The following is a 16,974-nucleotide window of genomic DNA, read 5'->3' as shown; positions in this document are numbered from 1 at the left end:
ACAAGCTCGCCTTGGTAGAATGCATGCTCAATGGTGTGGGGCCTTGGAGGCGGAACAGGAGCAGTGGCATTAGCAGAGGCGTCAGGCTGCACATTCGTTGCAGGAGCATCAGTGGCTTCAAGCATAGTGTTCATCGCAGGCGCCACATTGTCTTCAGCCATGACAACGTCATTGGCTTCAGTAGTGCTGTTGGTGGCCACCTCAGGATTCTCAACCTCCACTTGAGTAGCTGGAGGGTCGGGCACAGACACGTTCTCCTCGAGAACAATTTCTTGGGTGGTAGGGGGAGTAGCAACATGCTCTTCTTCTTGTCTTTCTTCGGCTGATGTAGCCGGATTGTCTTCAGCAACATTGGCTTCGGACAAGGGAACCATCACAGAAGGATTATCTTCAGGGAACACTTGACGTGCCACTAAGCTGGACTGGTTTGAGTCTTCTTCTGTGATGGTAGTCATGGAGAAAGATGACCCGAGACCTTTGCGAAGCTGTTGAAATACGGGCGACGCCTTTGGTGAGGGTGTGGTCTCCAGGTAATTATCATCATTCACCAACGGACTGGTGACTTGCGCTGGTGGAGGACGGGGTGTACTTGGTGAATCTTGACTTGGAGTTGCTGGTTGGGGGCGATCAGCCCACGAGGCATCATGAGAGATTGGTGTCAAAGGACGACCAATACTGATGAGCTCGCTGTTCGTGAGAACAGGCGATGATACCGTTGGGCGCTCAATCTGATGAAGGACTTCATCATCTTCTACATTGTCTTGAGGACCAATGTCTTCAGTCGTGATGAGGTCAACGACTGGAACTTCTTGAGCCTCAGGAGCCTCTGTGGAAGCAGACTCATGGACTATCAACCGGCGCTCTTGATTTTCAGGGTCAGGGTGAGCAAAAGCAATGGGTTCAACTACAAGGGGCTCTGTGGGAGCAGTCCGATCTCTCTTCTTGTTTTTTCTCTTCTTGGCGGGTGGTGCATCATCAGTAGTGCGCTTGATTTTTCGCTTTCTGGCTTCGGCTTCAGCTGCCTTGGTTTTCTGCTAATCTGAAGCCATTGTGGGGACCTTAGGCTTCGAGCCTGTCATGCTGGCAGGGAAGACAATGTGAGGTTCTTCCCGCCGTGGAGCTTCAGTTTGGGCCATAGTATGCCTTTTCTTCTTCTTGGCAGCCATCTTGGGGTCAATGCCAGGATGCCCAAGAGCCTTGCGCTTTTCAGCTTCGTTGTAAGCCTGAACACACTTGGCAGCAAGATTTTTCATGCGCTCTCTTGAGCCTTTGGCTTCCTCATGTTTCCTGTGAAACGCCTCCTTGAGGTCATTCAGCATCACCTTGAATTTCTGAACATCAGCCACACTAAGCTTGGCCACATGCTTCTTGAACTACTCTTTCTCAAAATCAATCTTGTGCTTCAATTCAACAATTCGCTGAGCCAGAGCCAGCTCAGGAGCAATTGCGCCTTGAAAGGAGACACCGATGCCAATGGGGAGTTGAAGATCATCAAAACTGAGATCTTGATTGTCGAACCACTCATCAATGAAATTGTGCAAGATATTCACATCGAAGAGAGGCAGCTCATTGAAGATCTCTGCCTCTTGCTTGCTCTTGATCAGCTGCTCGAGAGCATCATTGCTAAATTCTTCATCTGAAGACAGATCAATGGTTTCAGATTCGTTCCTTAGAACGCTAGTGGGAGTTAGCGCTTGACTGGGTCTCTGAACAGGTTTCGTCTGTGGCTTCTCGCGCTTCTTGGAGATGTGAGAGAGATCTTCAGAGGTGTTACTGGGAGCAGGAGGGGCAGTTGCCAATGGCTTCACTTGAGAAGCTTTTGGAGCAGCAGATGATTTTGAAGCTTTAGCTTTCTTTTGCTTCTGCGGCTTTGGAGTAGGAGCTGGAGCATCATCAGTGTCAGCACCATCATCAGAATGATCCACTTTTGCACCTTGGACAACAATGTGTGTGATGAGGCCTACAAGGTTGTAAAAGGGGCCGATCCTGTTCCCATTGGCTTCACAGGTGCCATCTTCCCGAGGTGAAGAAGGACCAGGGTTGAAGTCAAGTCCTAGAGCCTTCTTGTTCTTCGCAGCTGAGTCTTTGGCGAACTTGTAGTTGCACTTGAACAGATGGTCTTCATGGCACCACAACAGAGAAGAAGGGTCAGCGTTCTCTGGCTGCGGTCCGCAAATCATGCACGGATAGAATTCTCGTTGAATGGCTTCAGGAAGGGACTGGGGTTGAAGATTTTTGTACACAATATCTCCCCAGGGTCCCTTGATGGCATTCTTCTCCGCATATTCTTCAGTGACGAGGCGATACTTGAACCATTCCTCTGCCCAATATCTTCGAATCCACTGGATTCGATTCTTGTGACCTGTATAGGTTTCCTCAGGGTCTGTTTTGTACAGCTCGTGCAAATCTGGAGGCAAATCCTTGGAAGTGTTACCACAGCGCTGTCTACCTCCCTTGCTTGCTGACTTCTCAGTGGCCATGAAGCTTAATCTGAAAGGCTTCAGTACTTGCAAGGGCTTCAGATGGCTGGTCAGACAAGAACTGGCTTCAGGTGAATTGATGTGACTCTGTAAGAATTCTGCAAACGAATGCAAACTATGAGAACCAAGGGATTCTCCCAGGGACATGAACCTGTGACAACATTAGAGGTGCGACAGAAGGGGAAGAAGTCATATGCATTCTCATAAGATTTTGAAGATAAATCAGTTTGAAGACATTGACCTCATAACGCGAAGACATTCACTTATTTGATGAGAGTTGGTTCCAGAGTTGTACAAATCCTAGAATAAGTACAAGTGAGGAATCTAACTTGTAACGAAACATAAGTGAATATACTAGGTAGAGTATGAGATGCAGAAAGAGATAGATTCAACTTGGAGATCTATAAACCACTTTTGGTAAAGAAGGATGAATCTATCAAATCGAAAAGACGGTAAAAAGTGAAATTTAATTACCACACGAAGAACTGCTAGACGGAGTGAAGTTGGAGGCCGAGCAGTTCGATCTTCCGTGCCCTAACTTGGTGACAGAAGACACCTATGGCGACGCCGGAGAGGACGAGGTCCGCGGCCGGCGTGAGGACGACGTCAAAGAAGTCGCGGCAGCTAAGCGCTTCGTCGTCGGCGTTATCGAGAGCTAGCGGAGGCGCTAGGGTTTGCGAGAGGTGGTGAGGAGGAAGAAGAATTTTTGACCGAGACGTGATGGGTATTTATAAGGAAAGAGACCGCACAGCGCAATTATGCAGGTGCCCCTGTCGGTTCACATCTGACGGACACGTGGCAAGCATGCAACACCTTGGAAGTTGTTCCATGTTCCCACGCACGCCTGGATTGTCAGAGTGGTCGTTCCAAATTCTCCGGGTTTCAGGCAAAAAGGGTATACCATGAAAAACAGATATAAATGTTTGTCAGATTGACTTCAGCTGGCAAGGTCTCAGTGAAGACAATCGACCGTTTTCAATAGAATGCATATGATTTGGACAGATAGAGTTGAGGTAGAAGCATAGATAGGTTAGGGTTCGATCACATTCACTTAGTTCAAAGTATTCAACACGAAGCCATAGCTATAAGTGAATGTTGTAGAGGACAGAACACAAATAAATATATATAGCTAGTATAAGGCCAAATCAACCAATTGAAGATAAACTTGAATATAAGCCAAGGATGAATATGAATCCAATATGAAGACTATGTAAACATAACACCAAGAGAAACACTTCAAACAAAAGTTTTGTGGTGGCGTTACCCACCGTATAGGAAGTATTAGACCCAGACACGGCGCACAATTATCATGGCACTCCGAAGTCAAATTCCGCATTAATGTATTCACACTTAGAGTGTATGTCTTCATTGATTGAAGATATACATTACTTCGTGTGTTGCACATCTAAGTCAACAAAATGCATAAGTATTAGGATGTATGCCTAATCACATGACATTTGAGGATTCCAAGATATTTAGCTCACACCGCAACTTGCAAAACCTTTTCTCATCCAAGGGCTTTGTGAAGATATCAGCCAACTGCTCTTCTGTCTTAACATGAATGATATCAATATCTTCCTTCATAACATGATCTTTGAGAAAGTGATGACGAATTTCAATGTGCTTTGTCTTCGAGTGCTGAACTGGGTTGTTGGCAATCTTGATGGCACTGTCATTGTCCCAGTAGAGAGGCACATTCTTCAGATGTATACCATAGTCCTTGAGAGTTTGCTTCATCCAGAGAAGCTGAGCACAGCAGGATCCAGCAGCAATGTATTCAGATCCAACAGTGGATAGAGATACACAGTTCTGCTTCTTTGAAGACCAACATACAAGAGATCGTCCCAAAAAGTGACATGTGCCTGATGTGGACTTGCGATCAACCTTCTCACTAGCATAATTAGCATATGAGAATCCAACTAGATCAAACTCTGAGCCCTTTGGATACCATAATCCTAGTGTTGGGTGTAAGCCAAATATCGAAGAATTCGCTTCACAGCTAAGTGATGCAATTCCTTTGGTGCCGCTTGGAATCGGGCACACATGCAGACACTAAGCATTATATCTGGCCTAGATGCACATAAGTAAAGCAAAGAACCAATCATGGAGCAGTATACCTTTTGATCAAACTCTTTACCATTGTCGTCGGGACCCAGATGACTTTTGGTTGGCATTGGTGTCGTGTATCCTTTGCAGTCTTGCATTCCAAACTTCTTCAGGCAGTCTTTGAGGTATTTTTCTTGAGATATGAAGATGCCGTTGCGTTGCTGACGGATTTGGAGATCCAGGAAGAACTTCAGCTCGCCCATCATGGACATTTGATATTGCTCGTGCATCATGTGACCAAATTCATCATTGTATTTCTTGTTGGTGCAGCCAAAGATAATGTCATCCACATAGATTTGGCACACAAATAGTTCACCATCATATGTCTTCGTGAAGAGCGTAGGATCTAGTGAACCAGGTTTGAAGCCTTTGCTCTTTAGGAAGTCTTTGAGCGTGTCATACCAAGCTCGAGGAGCTTGTTTGAGGCCATACAGTGCCTTGTTGAGCTTGTATACCATATCAGGATGTTTTGGATCTTCAAAGCCGGGAGGTTGTGTGACATATACTTCTTCTTCTATCTTTCCATTGAGAAAGGCGCTCTTCACATCCATTTGATACAGAAGGATGTTGTGATGATTTGCATAGGCTAGCAGTATGCGAATGGCTTCAAGTCTTGCCACCGGAGAAAATGTTTCATCAAAGTCAATTCCTTCCACTTGAGTGCAACCTTGTGCAACGAGATGAGCCTTGTTTCTGACCACTTGACCATGCTCATCTTGCTTGTTGTGATATATCCATTTGGTGCCAATGATATTGTGCTTCCGAGGATCATGACGCTTGACCAATTCCCACACGTTATTCAGCTCGAACTATTGAAGCTCTTCTTGCATAGCTTGAATCCATTCAGGTTCCATGAAGGCTTCATCAACTTTCTTGGGTTCAGAGATTGAGACAAATGCAAAATGCCCACGGAAGTTGGTTAGTTGTGTTGCTCTTTGAGTTTCTTTTGAATGAGTGAGTGGACCAGGTGCATCCAAGCTGTCAATTATCTTCTCAATCTAAACTTCATTTGCAACACGAGGATGGGCAGGACGAAGATTTTGCTCTTGCTGATCAATGTCATCATTTGGGGGATTGTCTTCAGGCTGAGCATTGTCTTCAGGTTGATTAGGTGTAGAAATGACAAGTTCCTCTTCAGATTGATTCTCAGAGGGTATGATATCTCCAATTCCCATCTACTTGATAGAATCACTTGTAGGTACTTCATCTAGCACATTTGGCAGGTGCTCTCTTTGCGAGCCATTCGTCTCATCGAACCACGCATCCACAGTTTCAATCACTTTGTAGTGAAAGAGGTTGAAGACTCTATAGGAGTGCGAATCCTTTCCATAACCAAGCATAAAACCTTCATGTGCTTTCGGTGCAAATTTTGAAGTGTGATGTGGATCCTTGATCCAGCACCTAGCACCAAATACTCTGAAGTAGATTACATTTGGCTTCTTACCAGTTAGGAGCTCAAAGGATGTTTTCTTCAGAAGCTTGTGAAGATAAACACGGATGATGACGTGGCAAGAAGTGTCAATGGCTTCAGGCCAGAACTTCCGCGGAGTCTTGTACTCATTAATCATCCTTCAGGCCATCTCAATGAGAGTTCTGTTCTTGCACTCGGGGATGCCATTCTGCTGAGGTGTATAAGGAGCAGAGAACTCATGAGTGATGCCAAGTGTATCCAGATAGAGGTCGAGGCCAGTGTTCTTGAACTCAGTGCCGTTGTCGCTTCTGATGTGCTTGATCTTGACGCCATAGTTCATCATGGCACGATTGGCAAAGCGTCTGAAGACATCCTGCACTTCAGTCTTGTAGAGGATTATATGCACCCAAGTATATCTAGAGTAATCATCAACAATGACGAAACCATAGAGGCAAGCAGTAGCAGTGAGAGTAGAGTAGTGAGTAGGGCCGAATAAGTCCATGTGGAGCAGCTCGAAGGGTTGAGATGTAGTCATGATTGTCTTCGAGGGATGCTTGGCCCTAGTCATCTTTCTAGCTTCGCAGGCGCCACACAGATGGTCCTTCTTGAACTTGACGCCTTCGATGCCCATGATGTGCGTCTTCTTCGCGAGAGTGTGCAAGTTCTTCATGCCAACATGTCCTAGCCTTCGATGCCAGAGCCAGCATTCTGAAGCCTTTGCTAGAAGACATACGGCCAACTGTGGTCCTGCTGAGATATCTACCATATATAGATCGTCTTTCCAATACCCTTCAAAGACTAGAGACTTCTCAGATTCCATTAGTACAAGGCATCGATATTTTCCAAATATCACAATCATGTTTAAGTTAAAAATCATTGAGATAGACATTGTTGAAACCAAGGGATTCAACAAGCATCACTTTATCCATGTGCTGATCCCTTGATATAGCAACTCTGCCTAGACCCAATACCTTGCTTACCAGTGTCAGCAAATGTGATGTGACTTGTATCTGATGGACGTAGCGTTGAATCCATCAGAAGACTTTGATCGCCCGTCATGTGGTTAGTGCATCCACTGTCCATAATCCATTCTGAAGTACGAGGTGTCATAGCCTACAGTGCAGTTTGGGGGATAGGCTTCACCAAGCGAGTTGTGAAGCATAAACATTTGACGAACAAGTGGAACATGAAAATTCAGATCTTGGTTAGGATAGATAGGATGAGTATCAAGGAATCCTGGAACGAAGTACATAGTGAGACCATTTGGGCATTTTATCTTGCGCCCCACAAGATGTTTAAGGTCCCCAACATTAGTTTTGGACGCCTTTGATTTCCGGCTGGAGACCTTTCCCTGCAAAAGAGAGTTAAGTTTTCTTAACCACCCACATTTTCAGGGGTGGCTTAGAAGCAATGAGTCTAAGTGCAGCATCTGAGAACTTCGGCTTTGGGGCCCTAGTAAATAGCCTTGCAGGAGGTGAATAATACTCATAGGAATAAGCAGAAAAATTCTTTGTTTTATGAACATAGCGGTTTGAGGAAACACGCTCATATTCATGGGTCTGAGTATGATTTCCCTGCAAAACATTGACGTTAGGGTGACTCAAATGAGTCCTCGGTCTATATGAAGCTTTTGGACCATATGAAGCCTTTGGTATGAGATTTGTCTTCTTCACAGGTGATGTCATGATGACATTCACTAGAAGATTCTCAAGACAACTTTTGGGAACCCATATCTTCTTCATAGGTGGCCCATTCCTATAGTTAGTACCAATATACCTGGCAAACACTTCACCATTCTGATTCTTAAACAATTTATAGTTTGCATCAAAGGATTCATCAATGATAATGGGGTTAGCACAAGTGAAACCAGACAAGGTGGATGGATCAACTGAAGGTTCCTTTGCAGCAACCCATGTGGTTTTGGGGTACTGCTCTGACTTCTAGTACGACCCATCAACATTCATTTTCCTCTCGAACCCAACACCCTCTTTCCTAGGGTTTTGGTTCAGAATCTGCTTTTTGAGGACATCACATAATGTCTGATACCCTTTGAGACTTTTGTACATACCTGTCTGCTACATCTTGAGCTTTCGTTGGTTTTCCTCGAAGAGGAGAGGGTGATGCATCAAGTGTAGCGTAAGTATTTCCCTCAGTTTTGAGAACCAAGGTATCAATCCAGTAGGAGGCTCCTCAAAAGTCCCATGCACCTACACAAACAAACTGAGGACTAGCAACCAATGCAATAAAGGGGTTGTCAATCCCTTCACGGCCACTTGCGAAAGTGAGATCTAATAAAGATAGTATGATAAGAATTTTTTTTTTGCTATTTTATAATATAGATGCAAAAAAGTAAAGATGCAAATAAACATATATTGAAAGCAAATATGATAAGAGATAGACCCGGGGGCCATAGGTTTCACTAGTGGCTTCTCTCAAGATAGCATAAGTATTATGGTGGGTGAACAAATCACTGCCGAGCAATTGATAGAAAAGCGCATAGTTATGAGATAATCAAGGCATGATCATGTATATAGGCATCACGTCCATAACAAGTAGACCGACTCCTGCCTGCATCTACTACTATTACTCCACACATCGACCGACTCATGTCTGCATCTAGTGTATTAAGTTCATAAGAACAGAGCAACGCATTAAGCAAGATGACATGATGTAGAGGGATAAACTCATGTAATATGATATAAACCCCATCTTGTTATCCTCGATGGCAACAATACAATACATGCCTTGCAACCCTTTCTGTCACTGGGTAAGGACACCGCAAGATTGAACCCAAAGCTAAGCACTTCTCCCATGGCAAGAAAGATCAATTTAGTAGGCCAAACCAAACTGATAATTCGAAGAGACTTGCAAAGATAACTCAATCATACATAAAAGAATTCAGAAGATTCAAATATTATTCATAGATAAACTTGATCATAAACCCACAATTCATCGGATCTCGACAAACACACCGCAAAAAGAGTTTACATCAAATAGATCTCCACAAGAGAGGGGGAGAACATTGTATTGAGATCCAAAAAGAGAGAAGAAGCCATCTAGCTAATAACCATGGACCCGCAGGTCTGTGGTAAACTACTCACAACTCATCGGAGGGGCAAGAATGTTGATGTAGAGGCCCTCCGTGGTCGATTCCCCCTCCGACAAAGTGCCGGCAGAGGCTCCAAGATGGGATCTCGCGGATACAGAAGGTTACGGTGGTGGAAATTGTGTTTCGTGGTGCCGGTGGATGTTTTCAGGGTACGTAGGTATATATAGGAGAAAGAAGTACGTCGGTGGCCGCCCGAGGGGCCCACAAGACAGGGGGCGCGCCCTATAGGGGGGCGGCCCCCTATCTCATGGGGTCCTTGGGAGCTTCTTGACTTGCACTCCAAGCTCTCCGGATCACATTTGTTCCAAAAATCACGCTCTCGAAGGTTTCATTCCATTTGGACTCCGTTTGATATTCCTTTTCTTTGAAATACTGAAATAGGCAAAAAACAACAATATGGGCTGGGCCTCCGGTTAGTAGGTTAGTCCCAAAAATGATATAAATGTATAAAATAAAGCCCATAAACATCCAAAAGGGGTAATATAATAGCATGGAACAATAAAAAATTATACATACGTTGGAGACGTATCAAGCATCCCCAAGCTTAATTCCTGCTCGTCCTCGAGTAGGTAAATGACAAAAAGAGAATTTTTGATGTGGAATGCTACCTAGCATAATTCATAATGTAATTTTCTTTATTGTGGCATGAATGTTCAGATCCAAATGAATACAAAATAAAAGTTCATATTGACATAAGAAATAGTAACACTTCAAGCATAATAATCAAAGTAACCATGTCTTCTCAAAATAACATGGCTAAAGAAAGTTATCCCTACATAATCATATAGTCTGGCTGTTGCTCTATCTTCATCACACAAAGTATTTAATCATGCACAACCCCGATGACAAGCCAAGCAATTGTTTCATACTTTAATAATCTCAAACTTTTTCAACTTTCATGCAATACATGAGCGTGAGCCATGGACATAGCACTATATGTGGAATAGAATGGTGGTTGTGGAGAAGACAAAAAGGATGAAGATAGTCTCACATCAACTAGGCATATCAACGGGCCATGGAGATGCCCATTAATAGATATCAATGTGAGTGAGTAGGGATTGCCATGCAACGGATGCACTAGAGCTATAAATATATGAAAGCTCAACAAAAGAAACTAAGTGGGGTGCATCCAACTTGCTTTCTCACGAAGACCTAGGGCACTTTTGAGGAAGCCCATCATTGGAATATACAAGCCAAGTTCTATAATGAAAAATTCCCACTAGTAAATGAAAGTGACAACATGTGAGACTCTCTAACATGAAGATCATGGTGCTATTTTGAAGCACAAGTGTGGAAAAGAGATAGTACATTGTACCTTCTCCCTTTTTCTCTCATTTTATTTTTTTTCTTTTCTTCTTTTTTTTATTTTTATTTTTTTTCTTTGGCCTTTTTTTCTTTTTGGCCTTTCTTTTTTCTCTCTTTTTTTTTCTCTTTTTGTAAAGTCCGAAGTCTCATCCCGACTTGTGGGGGAATCATAACCTTCATCATCCTTTCCTCACTAGGACAATGCTCTAATAATGAAGATCATCACACTTTTATGGATTTACAACTCAAAGCTAGAACAAGATATGACTCTATATGAATGCCTCCGGCGGTGTACCGGGATATGCAATGAATCAAGAGCGACATGTACGAAAATTATGAAAGTGGCCTCGCCACAAATACAATGTCAACTACATGATCATGCAAAAAAGAAATATGACACAAGTAATGCGTGTCATATGAACGGAACGATGGAAAGTTGCATGGCAATATATCTCGAAATGGCTATGGAAATGCCATAATAGGTAGGTATGGTGGCTGTTTTGAGGAAGGTAAATGGTGGGTGTATGGTACCGGCGAAAGTTGCACGGTACAAGAGAGGCTAGCAATGGCGGAAGGGTGAAAGAGTGCGTATAATCCATGGACTCAACATTAATCAAAAGAACTCATATACTTGTTGCAAAAATTTAGAAGTCATCAAAAACCAAAGCACTACGCGCATGCTCCTAGGGGGATAGATTGGTAGGAAAAGACCATCGCTCGTCCCCGACCGCCACTCATAAGGAAGACAATCAATAAATAAAATTATGCTCCAACTTCATCACAAAGCGGTTCACCATATGTGCATGCTACGGGAACCACAAACTTGAACACAAGCATTCTTTAAATTCATAATCACCCAACTAGCATGAATTTAATATCACTACCTCCATATCTGAAAACAATTATCAAGCATCAAGTTGATCATAGCATCCAATTCACTTTCTATGATAGTTTTTATTATACCCAATTTGGATGCTCATCATTCTAGGACCAACTTTATGATCATAGCAAATACCATGCTGTTCTAAAAGACTCTCAAAATAATATAAGTTAAGCATGAGAGACTAGCAATTTCTTCAAAATTAAGACACCACTGTGCTCTAAAAGATATAAGTGAAGCACTAGAGCAAAAACTATCAAGCTCAAAAGATATAAGTGAAGCACATAGAGTATTCTAGCAAATTCTAATCAAATAGGCTTCTCCCAAAAGGTGTGTACAGCAAGGATGATTGTGGTAAACTAAAAAGCAAAGACTAATATAATACACGACGCTCCAAGCAAAACACATATCATGTAGCGAATAAAAACATAGCTCCAAGTAAAGTTACCAATGAATGAAGAAGAAAGAGGGGATGCCTTCCGGGGCATCCCCAAGCTTAGGCTTTTGGCTATTCTTGAATATCTTGGGGTGCCTTGGGCATCCCCAAGCTTAGGCTTTTGGCTATTCTTGAATATCTTGGGGTGCCTTGGGCATCCCCAAGCTTAGGCTCTTGCCACTCCTTATTCCATAGTCCATAAAAGCTTTACCCAAAACTTGAAAGATTCACAACACAAAACTCAACAGGAAATCTTATAAGCTCTGTTAGTGAAAGAAAACAAAACCACCACATAAGGTACTGCAATAAACTCATTCTTTATTTATTTTGGTGTTAAACCTACTTTATTCCAACTTCTTTATGGTTCATAGACTGAATTACTAGCCATAGATGCATTGAAATAAGCAAACAACACACGAAAAACAGAATGTGTCAAAAACAGAACAGTCTGTAGCAATCTGTAACTAACCCAAACTTATGGAACTCCAAAAATCCTACCAAAATAGTAAGTCCTGGACAATTTGTTTATTGAACAGCAGCAAAAAGAATCAACGCAAAATCACGTTCCTGTGATTTAACAAAATTATATTCGTGCGCGCAAAGATTCTGTTTTTCAGCAGAATCAAGTCAACTATCATCGTAGGTTATCCTATAGGTTCTACTTGGCACAAACACTAATTAAAAGATAAAAACACATCTAAACAAAAGGTAGATGCAAGATTTATTACTAAACAGGAACAAAAACAAAAAACATAAAGAAAATTGGGTTGCCTCCCAACTAGCGCTATCGTTCAACGCCCCTAGCTAGGCATAAAAGTAAAGATAGATCTAACTAGTGCCATAATAATAAGATAGATCTTGAAAGCTCATCTCATATTCTCTACGTTCGGCAGCAAGTTTCCTTTGAGGCAAGCAAAAGTAATCAAAAGGGATAAATTTAGTGGGACAAAGATCCCCAAGATCAATCACAGGAGGAATAGGTTCCTCCTTTGGCCCCTCATAGTGCACAACTATTTCATCACTAAAAGCATTCTTTTGGCAAAATCTTGTGAGCCTATACTCAAGAGAGTATCCTAGCTCATTGTTTCGAAGGGCAAAATAATTATTAAGTTCGTTAATGCAATCAACCAATACATTCGTAGGAACCTTTTTTCTATGGTTTTCATTAAAAGCGACATAGTCCGAAGATTGAAAACGTCTAATTTCCTCTTGATCCTAAAGGATCGCTTCTATGGGAGGACGACCGACGTCCACCCTATAGTGCGCAAAGATTTCTTTGGCCTCTCTTATGATAAATCTAAACTCATGAGCCAAAAAGATAGTAACAACGCGCTTAACAGAAGAGTGCTCAATATTAGAGAATTCTAGGAAAATTCTTTGTATGCAAGGATGCATATGCATAAATTGTCTTTCAAGTTCAACTACAAGCATAGCGATAGCATCCACAAGACTACTAGTTCTATGAAGAATAGAACAACCCATGGAAGATAAAGCACCAGCACAAGTAAAGAAATCTTGAATAACACCTTTGCCAATGATGTTACCACTACCGATTCGAAACTTTTTAGTATGCAAGATAGGGGGTTCATCGGCTGGAGCCTCGGGATTTTCCGTGTTATCATTATTGTCCATATCTAAGAGAATCTCCCTGATACGTCCATTTTGCATCATGCTTTTATATCGATATTTATCACATTATGGGCTGTTATTTCACGATATGTCACAATACTTATGGCTATTCTCTCTTATTTTAAAAGGTTTACCATGAAGAGGGGGAATGCCGGCAGCTGGAATTCTGGCTGGAAAAGGAGCAAATATTGGAGACCTATTCTGCGCAACTCCAAAAGTCCTGAAACTCCACGGAATATCTTAAAATAAATAAAGAAAAATCGTCGCCAAAGCTGAAGGCCAGGGGGCCCACACCCTGCTCACGAGGGTGGGGGGCGCGCCCCTCCCCCTGGGCGCGCCCCCCTACCTCGTGGCCCCCCTGGTGGCTCTCCGACGCCCATCTTCTCCTATATGAAGTCTTTCGATGAGAAAAAAAATAATAAGCAACCTTTCGGGACGAGACTCCGCCGCCACGAGGCGGAACCTTGGCGGAACCAATCTAGGGCTCCAGCAGAGCTGTTCTGCCGGGGACACTTCCCTCGGGAGGGGGAAATCATCGTCATCATCATCACCAACGCTCCTCTCATCGGGAGAGGGCAATCTCCATCAACATCTTCACGAGCACCATCTCATCTCCAAACCCTAGTTCATCTCTTGTATCCAATTCTTGTCTTCAAGTCCGGGATTGGTGCTAGTAGGTTGCTAGTAGTGTTGATTACTCCTTGTAGTTGATGCTAGTTGGTTTACTTGGTGGAAGATCATATGTTCAGATCCTTTATGCATATTATTACCCCTCTGATTATGAACATGAATATGCTTTGTGAGTAGTTACATTTGTTCCCGAGGACAAGGGAGAAGTCTTGCTATTAGTAGTCATGTGAATTTGATATTCGTTCGATATTTTGATAAGATGTATGTTGTCTAACCTCTAGTGGTGTTATGTGAACGTCGACTACATAACACTTCACCATTATTTGGGCTTAGAGGAAGGCATTGGGAATTAATAAGTAGATGATGGGTTGCTAGAGTGACAGAAGCTTAAACCTTAGTTTATGCGTTGCTTCGTAAGGGGCTGATTTGGATCCATATGTTTCATGCTATGGTTAGGTTTACCTTAATACTTTTGTTGTAGTTGCGGATGCTTGCAATAGAGGTTAATCATAAGTGGGATGCTTGTCCAAGTAAGGGCAGTACCCAAGCACCGGTCCACCCACATATCAAATTATCAAAGTATCGAACGCGAATCATATGAGCGTGATGAAAACTAGCTTGACGATATTCCCATGTGTCCTCGGGAGCGCTTTTCCTATTATAAGAGTTTGTTCCGGCTTGTCCTTTGCTACAAAAAGGATTGGGCCACCTTGCTGCACTTTATTTACTTTTGTTACTTGTTGCTCGTTACAATTTATCTTATCACAAAACTATCTGTTATCACTTATTTCAGTACTTGCAGAGAATACCTTGCTGAAAACTGCTTATCATTTCCTTCCGCTCCTCGTTGGGTTCGACACTCTTACTTATCGAAAGGACAACGATAGATCCCCTATACTTCTGGGTCATCAAGACTCTTTTCTGGTGCCGTTACCGGGGAGTGTAGCACCTTTGGTAAGTGGAATTTGGTAAGGAAAAATTTATATAGTGTGCTGAAATTTTCTGTCACTTGTTACTATGGAAAGTGAATCTCTGAGGGGCTTGTTCGGGGTATCTTCACCCTGTCCAGTAGAGCAAAGAGTTGCTCCTCAACCTACTGAACCTATTGAAAATGAAACTCCTTTTGAATTTCCTTCGGGTATTATGGAAAAACTGCTGGCTAATACTTTTACAGGAGATGGGACAAAGCATCCCGACGAGCATCTACGCTATTTGGATGATATTTGTGGATTATTTAAGCTTGCAGGTATACCCGATGATGTTGTTAAGAAGAAGGCTTTCCCTTTATCTTTGAAGGGAGATGCATCGACATGGTATAGGCTATGTGATGATACGAGATCATGGAACTATAAAAGAGTGAAATTGGAATTTCATCAAAAGTATTACCCTATGCATCTTGTTCATCGTGATCGCAATTATATATATAATTTTTGGCCTCGCGAAGGAGAAAGCATCGCTCAAGCTTGGGGGAGGCTTAAATCCATGTTATATTCATGCCCCAATCATGAGCTCTCAAAATTGACAATTCTTCAGAATTTTTATGCTCAGCTCTCTGATAATAATAAAACCATGCTTGATACTTCTTGTGCTGGCTCTTTTATGATGAAGCCTATTGAATTCAGATGGAATTTATTGGATAGGATTAAACGCAACTCTGAAGATTGGGAGCTCGACGAAGGTAAGGAGTCAGGTATGACACTTAAGTTTGATTGTGTTAAATCTTTTATGGATACCGATATTTTCCGTAAGTTTAGCACTAAATATGGACTTGACTCTGAGATAGTAGCTTCTTTCTGTGAATCTTTTGCTACTTATGTTGATCTCCCCAAGGAGAAGTGGTTTAAATATCATCCTCCCATAGAAGTAAAAGTAGCTACACCTATTAGAGTTGAAGAAAATACCATCACTTATAATGATCCTATTGTTCCCACCTCTTATGTTGAGAAACCACCTTTCCCTGCTAGAGTAAAGGATCATGCTAAAGCTTCAACTGTTGTTCGTAAAAGCAATACTAGAACTTATACACCTCCTGAGCAAGTCAAAGTAGAACCTAATATTGCTATTGTTAAAGATCTCTTGTCCAATAATATTGATGGGCATGTCATTGAATTCTCTGGTGAAACTGCTAGAATTGCTAAACCCTGTGATAGAGATAAACATAGACCCGTGGTAGGCGTGCCTGTTATTTCTATTAAAATAGGAGATCATTGTTATCATGGCTTATGTGATATGGGTTCTAGTGCTAGTGTTATAACCATTGACTTATATAAAGAAATTATGCATGGTATCACACCTGCTGAGTTAGAAGATATTGATGTTACAATTAAACTTGCCAATAGAGATACTATATCTGCAATGGGAATTGTTAGAGATGTTGAAGTCTTGTGTGGTAAAACCAAATATCCCGCTGATTTTCTTGTTCTTGGTTCTCCACAAGATAGCTTTTGTCCCATTATATTTGGTAGACCCTTGTTGAATACTGTTAATGCTAAGATAGACTGCGAAAAGAATGTTGTTACTATTGGCTTGGATGATATGGTTCATGAGTTTAATTTCTCTAAATTTAGTAAACAACATCGTGAGGAAGAATTGCCTAGTAAGGATGAAATTATTGGTCTTGCTTCTATTGCTGTACCTCCTAGTGATCCTTTAGAACACTATTTGCTAGACCATGAAAATGAGATGTTCATGAATGAAAGAAGGGAAATAGATGAAGTATTCTTTAAATAGAAACCTATTCTGAAACACAATTTGCCTGTTGAAATCCTAGGGGATCCTCCTCCACCCAAGGGTGATCCTGTGTTTGAGCTCAAACCGTTGCCTGATAATCTTAAATATGCTTATCTTGATGAAAAGAAAATATATCCTGTTATTATTAGTGCTAACCTTTCAGAGCATGAAGAAGAAAGATTATTGAAAACTCTGAAGAAGCACCATGCCGCTATTGGATATACTCTTGATGATCTTAAGGGCATTAGTCCCACTCTA

The sequence above is a fragment of the Triticum dicoccoides genome, chromosome 5B, assembly GCF_002162155.2.
Source record: "Triticum dicoccoides isolate Atlit2015 ecotype Zavitan chromosome 5B, WEW_v2.0, whole genome shotgun sequence".
NCBI lineage: Eukaryota > Viridiplantae > Streptophyta > Magnoliopsida > Poales > Poaceae > Triticum > Triticum dicoccoides.
The sequence above is the reverse complement of the archived record's forward strand: the minus strand, read 5'-3'. Positions refer to the sequence as shown.